The 9,831-nt window shown below is 34.4% G+C and overlaps 1 long non-coding RNA gene across 1 annotated transcript; it reads right to left on the bottom strand.

Annotated features, from left to right (window-relative positions):
- Positions 1-574: 574 nt before the first annotated feature.
- On the bottom strand, positions 575-1,209 carry LOC145038832 (uncharacterized). Its single transcript, XR_013679589.1, has 2 exons — positions 1,061-1,209; positions 575-875 (listed from the first exon to the last, which is right to left on the bottom strand). It is a non-coding gene; the product is annotated as an uncharacterized LOC145038832 (long non-coding RNA).
- Between the last annotated feature and the right edge of the window lie 8,622 nt (positions 1,210-9,831).

Raw genomic sequence — 9,831 nt, 5'->3', positions numbered from 1 at the left:
CCTCACAATCTCAACAGTCGCAACCAGTCTCTGATACCAACAAAAGAAATCAAGACACACAAAATCACAACATCATCAGTTCTTTTTATTAAGAACCAGAAGGTTTTCATCAAACTTACATATAAAACCTCACTACAATATTCTCTCTTCTCTCTACAAAGAATCCTCACTACAAACCTCTCACCTAATCTACACTCTGTTACACGAGATTAGAAAGAATCAATAGATTCTAAGAACAAACCCTAGAGAGAAAAGAAACGAAGAAGACGAAGAAGTAAATTTGATTTGTGTGTTCTAAATGTTACACACACACATAGATAAATGTATACCCTAGACTAGTCAACCGGGTCACCAACGGATCAAATACAACCCGCGTGTTTTACACTTCAACCAAACCACACCTTCAGTCCAATATTCCTGCAAATATACACAACATACCCTTCTATACAAAAAACATAATAGAATAACAAAAAAACCACAAATATTAAAGGATACATAAAAGGATATAAATGAATTATAAGTTTGTATTATAATATCTTGATAATTCAACACTTCTATTTTGAAATTTTACAACTATCGAAAAATAAATCACTTTCGTTTATTAGACAAAACTTATTTCGTATACACAAAAAGTAAAACACACATACATTAGTCAGCATATTCTTTCAAAGATTTTCTGTAAACTATATTCTATATCATTTGTTGCTTAAACATGTGTATTATGAACATGACTTTTTGCCTTATTTCCATTGATTGTGTAGATCGTTACGGCTTTTCTGAATGAGTCACAAAGCATGCACAATAGCAATGGGGTGGCGGTGGAGCATCTGTTTGACAGCATAGACATGGAGGATAACGGGGGTCTTGAAACAATTCTGCATTAAAAAACAACTTAAAATTAATTAACAAAAGTTAACATGGTTTTTCATCAAACTGAGAATAATAATCATCGAATTAAAACTTTAAGCAAATGAGTTATTAGTTTTACAAATCACAAGAAGCATCACTTTATAAGCCAAGATTTCAACTGTTAAAATATAAAAGAGAGTGAGGTATGTACGGCGTGAAGTTAACATCGCCGCGTCAGATTGTGGATGCATGGGGTGTGATAACAAAATGATGAATATGAAGATGAGAGCGACCATGCTGGATCCAAGTGATTTACTCGTCATGTCTCTTTGGATGAAAAGAAATTTTGTAATTTGTGTATGGAATGTGAATAATGGAAGAGTCGAGTTAAATGATTTATATAGAAGAGTTTACTTGAGAAAGTCATTGGTCAAAACATTACCGGCTTAATTATATGGGTTGAGACTTGAGACACAGTTAACTTCATTGGTCAACACTTTGGCTCAAAGGATGGACAAAACAATGAGTTGAAAACTTGAACATGTAAGTTGCAAGTTGCAACATCTTTTCCACGTTAAATATTATTGCATATAGAAATATATAAGAATTTAAAAACCAGAAATTAAACTATATATTATACTTTTTTTAAATAATACATTTTGTCTGTATATTTACATAGCTTTTTTCTTTTTTAATTTCAAACCATATATATTTAGTTTGTCTAATTTTAAATATGATATTAAATATGAAAACGTATTATTTTAATGATAAAATTTTAACTTCCAATATAATATATTATTATATTTAGTTTGTTATTGAAATACAATTTAAAAAACAATGTCAAAATACTATTTTTGCAAATAATTTTTTTTACCTATATCAAAATCTAAAATAAATTAAAGATAGCTAACATTCTGAAAAAAAAGAACATTACATAGTTAATTTATTTAAAAATCTTAAATGTTTTATAAAGCTTTTTAATATAGCATATATATATATATATATATATATATATATATATATATATATATATATATATATATATATATATATTAAATATGTTATTTTTCCAAAAATATAAAAGATGATAAAAATTCCATGTATATAATTATAAAAATTAAAAATAACATACATTTACTTTTTTAAAAAGAACTGTGTATTATTCTTTATTTTGTACCCGTTGTCGGATTATAAAGGTGTGACAATTGGATTGAGTTTTAATTTGTGGGTCATGGGACTAAAATACATCAATCCAACTCAAACACAAAACTACAAAAACGATCCCTGTGGTTTCCAAAATTTATATATAGTCCTATTTGTTGACATCGTTGTTGTTCATTCGTTAATGTAAGGGTATTTTGGTCTTTTTAAGTAGCAATGATTGATTTTGTAAATCATAAGGCCATTTATGTAAATTTTTTTATATTTAATGTTTATGAGTTTGTAGCTTTTCCGACCCTATAGTTTTTTAAATATTATTTTGAACTTTGAAAAATTTTACTTTCATGTCTTTATTTTGTAAATTTTTGTGTTTAACACGGTATTATATATAATTTAATTTTCAGTAGTAGTTTTCGCTCGTTAACCTAAAAAAACTATTTTTATGTGTTTATTTCTATATATTTGTTGATATAATTCAAGATCATCAACATTTCAACTTTAATTTAGAATTCTCTTTCGTTAATTTTTTTTTAAAGTAAATTGTTTTTTTTATAAACTTGTCGGTACAAATTTGAATTTGTCTACGTTTCGACATAGTTTTTTGTGTGTTTAATTTTGTGTACATTTTCTACGTATTAGACGAGTCATATATAATAATTTTCGTTTGTTAATTTGAAAAAAAAAATATTATATTCAAGTTTGTCTACGTGTTGAAATTTGTTTATGTTAAATTGTATGGGTATTCCTAAGTATTATTCGGGTCACATATAATAACTTTCGTTCGTTAGTTTAAAAAAATATATTATATTCGAGTTTGTCTACGTTCGGACGTAACTTTTTTTTTTTTTTTTTTTTTACGGTTTTTACGTATGAAGATTTGAGTTCATCAACATTTCGACGTAATTTATTAATGTTTCGTGCTTAATTTTATCTGATGCGTTTTTTACATCGATACGTAGCTTTTATCAATAGAATCGTCAAAATTTAATGTTTATAATTACATTTTTATATATTATATGTGAACAAGCTCATCCGTAGAAACATACATAAAATAAGCATAAAAACATACAAAAACAATTACATCGAAAAAAAAAAAAAAATCAAATTACGTTTGTGATTTTAGTGCCACCGGGTCTTTTATGTAATTGAAACTGACATATGAGCTAATGGATTTTTATTTGTACTTTGTATGATATGTTTGGAGAATACGGAGTGCATGTTGTCGCACCCCAAAACCAGAACGGCGGAAACGTTCTGGGGTGGATGATATCATGTCAAGTATCACAACACATGCAATATAGAAATCAAAGTACAACAATCATTGCATTAATAGTAATAATTTCTCCTTGAAAAGGAAAGGTAGGAGCACTTTAACGACGGAATGTACATATGCGTGCGAAGGTGCCGGACAATTTAAGGCTCTTTTTGCCTTCAGTAAAACCTACATAGGTTACATTTCATAGCAATAGCAAAGCAAATACAAAACATAACATAGATGCAGCTTGGTACTAGGCTGTCTCTGCAAAAGCTCCCGGGATGTACGTGTCTATCGATGACCTGAGAATACAAATTATTTTGAAAACGAGTATCAACATTTTTATAATGCTGGTGAGTCCATAAGTATTTAGTGTCATTTGTATAAATACACATTTTTATTCAAAATAACTTTATGAAAGATAGTAATCTAGAATCTACGGTGTATTAGCGTTCTTTCCAGAAAATCCTATATTTTCTAAATAAAAGCAGTCTTCTACCAAGACCCGACAGATTTATGTTTTAAGGAGTAATTTTCCCCAAAATACTATCATTACCAAAATACAGTATTGACTTTAAAGGAATTATGAGAAAAACACAAGTAAAAATACTAGGGGAAAATAACATATACCTCGGCAGTAATACTGCTGACTAAAGCAAATGAAAACATAGACTCCAGGAGAGTACCGTATGAATGATACGCCTGGATCAGTCTAACACAAGGAATCACAGACTCCAGACAGTATCGAATGAACGATACAGCTAGCAAAGTCTAAAATAAGGAGTGAATGTGAACTCGTATGTAACCATGTTGATCGACGATAGAGTATCTGATGACCCTCCAGGTCACGCGTAGAGGTAGTGGCATTATGTCACCCATGGGCCTTACCGGCACGGACTGTAGCTAGTAGTCTGGGTGTGGGAGTGTTAGTCCCGTATAGATCTATACACATGATGTTCGCTCTCCTTCCCAAAGACTCTGGTTACACGGCGATGGGGCTATGAGGCGTCGTAGAGGGAAATAGTGTGTCACATTCTAAAGTATTATAGTAATAATACAAACTCGCAAATGAACTGACTCCTCAGTAAATCTTCGTACTAGAGAGAGAGAGAGAGAGAGAGAGAGATAAAGAGATATATAGCGAGAGATAGAGAGAGATATAGAGAGAGAATCTCCTAACTATTCCTATAATAGTTACTAGGGTTCTAGAAACATGAATAATAGAAGGATGCCTGTACTACTCAAGGAATGAACTGGTTGATGGAAAGCTTTATGTCTATACATGTATACATGATATATAACAAATATTTAAATGACCTTCGAACGGATAACCGATACCCACCAGACCACATCCCAACGAGGAAAAGGAAATAGGGAGAACTAGCCGTTCTAAGTCCTTTAAACATTATTTATATAACTATACAAATATAGGCATGCATTTTAATGAAATAAAAGCATAGAAGAAAACTTGGGAAACACCCTTGGAAAATGTTTACAAATAAGAATTTACGACTTAATGTCATTTTGTAAAACAAACTTTGAAAACCTTTCATAAACAAGCTTTGAAAATGATTTGGTAAAAACAGTTTAAGTGAAGAAAACCTTTGTTTAAAACACTACTGTAATAGGTTTTGAAGGAAAATATACAACACGAAGGATAGTTTGAGAAAGACATAAAGAAGTAACAACGTTTTGGAAAATCCATTTGAACTAATATATTTGGTAAAATAGATGGAAGTGCAGTAATTCCTTTTGCATGTGGGTTATTAATCACCTACGATTGATATGATAACTAGCACGTTTCAACTTGTATTCCCCTTATAAAAGCATTTAAAAACATTTAAAAGGTTAATTCAGGGGTATGAACTCACCTGTAAGGAGTGGATCGGATGGAAGTGTCGGTTGAGTGCTTGGTGTCAAGTGAAGACTTGAACACACTTAATGACCTTAGTAACACATGAAGACATATGTTTTCATATAATTAGTGATTAAAACACTAATTAAACACGTAGAAACATCCTAATGCGAAGAAAAACACTTTGGTCAAATGCTAGGAGGCTATTGGGTTGGAATAAAGGAGTGTAAGGCCTCACTATGGAGTTTACTCTTCAAATACCCACCTTAGGTTAGTTTACAGTTGAGGGATCAATTCCACCATGAGTTTACGACCTTAAACTCATGGGAGGGGTGTATTTGTGTGCTAAAACATCTATTGCATCACTAGGAAGGGTTCTAAGGTCTAATCCAAGGCTTGAGAAGTGATTTAGGGTTCAAAAGGGTACTCCCTTGGAGTTTGCGGTCCCTGGACCACTCCTTGGGAGTTCACAGTCGTAAACACTAGGGTTTACGGCCGTGAACCCTTGGGCACATCATTTCCTTCATTTTTGTGGTCCTAAGCTCATTCATACAAGTTTCTAGGTTAAGGTCAAAGGCTAAATAAGGGTTTTAGGGCACATTTTGCATCATTTGAGGGAGTTTACGGCCTAAGGAGGTTCTTGGGCCGTAAACCCTCATTCAATTATCCAAACTTGATAATTAAGGTCCATAACACTTCAAGGATATGATCTAAGCTAGTCTTTAAGCATGAGGGAGGAGTTAGCGGGCATTTTGGCACCCTTTTAAGGGTTTACAGCCTAAGAAGGTTCTTGGGCTGTAAACAGCTTATTCTTGTGGTTCTTGGGTGATTTTAATGCTATATGGACATGAAATGAGCTGTAATACAATCTAGGGTAAGAGAACTTACAATTTGGGGACGAAAACTTGAAGATTCTTGGAAGAAATCGAGCCTTGAAGAAAGAGGGTAGAGAGAGAGATAGAGAGAGAGAGAGAGAGAGAGCTTGAAGAGTGGGAAAAGCTCAAATTGGTGATCACTCATCCCTTATATTGGGTTTGAGTTTATGGCCTGGTGGGAATCTACCCAATACTGACGTTAAACAGAGTATATGGTCGTAATCGATTAAATGGTCGTAATTCGACTTGGTCGTAACTAAAAACTTTTCAAGGGAATATTGAGGGTGTTTCACGTGTTTCTAATTCGTTCCTACACTTATGGAGTCATAATAAAAGTCTCAATTTAATTTGTTTGATCCCAAATGATAATGGAAAATTTTAATAAAACTGAGTTTTATTAACGGAAATGGGTTACAATTACGGAATAAATTTCAGGTTGTCACATCATCCCCCCGTTAGAGGGAATTTCATCCCGAAATTAGGCTTTTGGAAAGGAAGTAGGCATGAAAAATTGGGTATATAGATGATCTTACTTCCTATTTGGTTAGTCTTTGCACTCCCAAGTGAACTCCGGCCTTTGCTTGGCATTCCAGCAACCTTCACTTAATGGGATGCAGATTTCATTTCGTTCACTTGATTGCTCGATTCACGATTCTTATAGGTTTCTTTACCAAATTAGGGTTCCCAATGATTTCTATCAAGACAAGTGGGATTTAGAGAGTTACATCGGGCAAGCACTTATTCAAGTCTAGGGCGTGGATTGATTTGGGGTGAAACTTATGGAATTCCGAAAGTAGTCGTGGTCTGACGAGGGTTGGACTAATTTTTGTAAAGAACCTCGGATGGTTCTAAGTTCTCGGAAAGATAGAGCTTTTCAGTACTTAGAGCATAATAGTACTTAGAGCATAATGTACTTCTATGACGAGATCATCACTGGCGTGATCACCATTTTGAAGTTCCAGACGTCCTCTCATACTGGGGGTGTAGTTCTTCGAATTGGTTCTTAGAAGGCTTGAGTTATCCTTGGATTCGTGTTTCATGTTGATTGGCTTTCATAGGTTTTCTGGATCATCGGATGAATTCGATGTCTATGGGTATCTATTTGCTCCAGGGTGCCTATCTCAACCTTGTGCAAAATGAATTTGCACTTCTAATTCTTGAGATGTTTCTAACGAAAACTCTCAGGATTGGAGAGATAGGGTTTTACCATACGATTGTTTAGAAAGTTTTTAAAATTCTCATCTCTTCGGGTTGGTTCTTAGAAGGCTCGAGTTATCCTTGGGTTCGTGGTTCCTGTTGATTGGATTTCATAGGTTTTCTGGATCATCGAATGAATTGGATGTCTACGGGTATCTATTTGCTCCAGGGTGTCTATCTCAACCTTGTGCAAAATGAATCTGCACTTCTAATTCTTGAGATGTTTATAACGGAAACTCTTAGGATTGGTGAGATAGGGTTTTACCAGACGATTGTTTAGAAAGTTTTTAAAGTTCTCAGCATCGTCTAGTTGACGCTTTCACAATATGATTCCTAACAGGAAAGAATCATGCTCTTACTTTCTTTGCTGTTTCATGAATAGCAATCTTTGTTCAGGGCTAACTCAGTCCTTAGAGATTTTCTGAAGTGTTGGACTGTCTTGGGATGTGGTTCTACTATTTTTGTGTGAGATAGTATTCTTGGAACACCTAGTAGTCCAATGAATCTCTAAGACATGCCCTATTCTTTAAGGTGTCGGTTTATTCAAGTTGCAGAAAGTGCGTGTTCTTGTATAACCCTTCGACTAACACCTAGACTGGTGTCGAGTCTAAAATCTCTTTGGGATCTGGGTTATAAGGCTTAATGCAACCTACTTTCGTAATTTATTCAAGTATTCTTGGCTACGGAGGTTATCCTGTGGTTCTTCGCATTCTAGTATTCACTTCGAAGAGATGTTAGACTAACACCTAGACTGGTGTCGAGTCTAAAATCTCTTTGGGATCTGGGATCTGGGTTATAAGTCTATCGTCTATAGGGAGACGATGACTTCTTCCACGTGAGGAGGCGGGGTGTCCTAGGCACTACTCATCAGTAATGGGGTGGATGAAGTGCATGAGTAGTGCGACTACTCTTCCAGTGGTTCTGAGTTTCCTCGATTTAGATTAAGGTGTTGTTTGTTTTTCTATAAAAACCTCTTCAAACCACTTATTGCTGCACGACGCAGCACACACGCAACACTTTCTCTCTCCCAGCAATTTGTTTTTTGGAAGACTTCAGACTACAAAACCTCTGCGCGTGTGCTGCGTGGCGCAGCACTTGACTTGCGTCTTCTAACCTCTTCAGCTTTCATTTTTTCTAAGTGTTTTTTTAAGAATTTTTGTATAACTTTTTTTTTAATTTTTATTTATTTATTTATTTATTTTATAACTTTGATTTTCTTAAATTTTTATTTATGGATGTGATACAATTTATTTTTATAATTTCCATGATTTTTTTAATTTGTTTTTTTTTTTTAATTTTTTTACCGTTTTATTTAAAAAAAAAAAGTTTTATATTTTTGTTTTTTACATGTTATTGTTATTATTATTTCAATGTTTTAAGAGTAGAATTATTAAATTTCAATGTTGAGAATTATTTCAGTTTATAAAATTAGATTATTTAAATTTTAGTTTACCGCAGCAGTCTGCAGATGTTAAAAAACAAACTTGCTTCTTATTATAGGCTGTAGCCGTTTGTTCCACCTCTTCTGCTACAGAGGATTGCAGAGGTGGCCTGCAGACTTCATGAATTTTCGCTTCGAAAAAACAAACAGCACCTAAGTCTAGAAAGTATAGGGTTCTGTCACTCTGAACTTCTAATTTCCTCATCCACTCTTCTCAGAGTTTAACTTATTGCAGCTTCCAGATTTCTGGGATATCTGTTGAGATGCTTAATTCGTGGGATTAAGCGTGGATGGATGGTCGTAGTCAATGTTTTGACTCTTACGACTCATGTTTATTTACTAACTAAGGGTGTTAGCTACTATTTTGGCTTAACTAGGATGGCAACAATTTTTCGATCTGTCGTCATTCTAATAGTGCAACCCACATCGGTTCTCTTGACTCCAACTCCTATTCTGTGGGATAGGATGAATGATTTTATTACAAGGTTCATCGTAGATCTCATACTCAGCTTAATCACTAATACTTGGTGTACGCAAGCCGTATATAATTGAGATCGACGGGACGTTCAGCTCTATGGCCCCACCCCAGACCCACAACCCAACGAGGAACAGGGAGTAGGGAGGAAGCACACATCTTAAATCGTATTGATCTAAATTATATACCACTCTAATGCATGTACTCAGTAGTAGCAAGTTAATCCCATGAGTTTCTTTTATTGATTCTCGAATATGATTGTGAGGCGCTAAGGGTCTTTCTGAGGGATCTATGGAGTAGGTTTCGGGTGGTTATCATCTTCTAGAATACATGCAGTGTCTTTCGCTTTGGGTTCTATTTTTCCTATGGAGAGGTTGGTTTACCACGCGCGATTCCCTTCTCCTGGGTACTTCGGAAGGTTTTAGATAAGAGAGACGACTGACGAATCGCATTAGGTTTTATTATTAGGTTCAAAAGAACCTTTATTTGTCGAAATGGCTACGGTGAAAGTTCTTTTTACATAGTAGTAGGAATTTACACATGGTTGCACTAAGTCGAACCATGATTGATAGAGGCGTCGAAGTTAGCATACATCGACATGATACAGAATGAGGGTCGATAGGGCATGGTGCTGAACGGGCACACAAGTTCTTGGCGTCTCGGGTTTCGTCCCCTGTATCACTGTCGTGGATACTTGGACTGATAGAGTCGACGTGGAACTAT

This window comes from Lactuca saligna, chromosome 4 (assembly GCF_052625555.1).
Source record: "Lactuca saligna cultivar CGN05327 chromosome 4, ASM5262555v1, whole genome shotgun sequence".
NCBI lineage: Eukaryota > Viridiplantae > Streptophyta > Magnoliopsida > Asterales > Asteraceae > Lactuca > Lactuca saligna.
The sequence above is the reverse complement of the archived record's forward strand: the minus strand, read 5'-3'. Positions and strand labels throughout refer to the sequence as shown.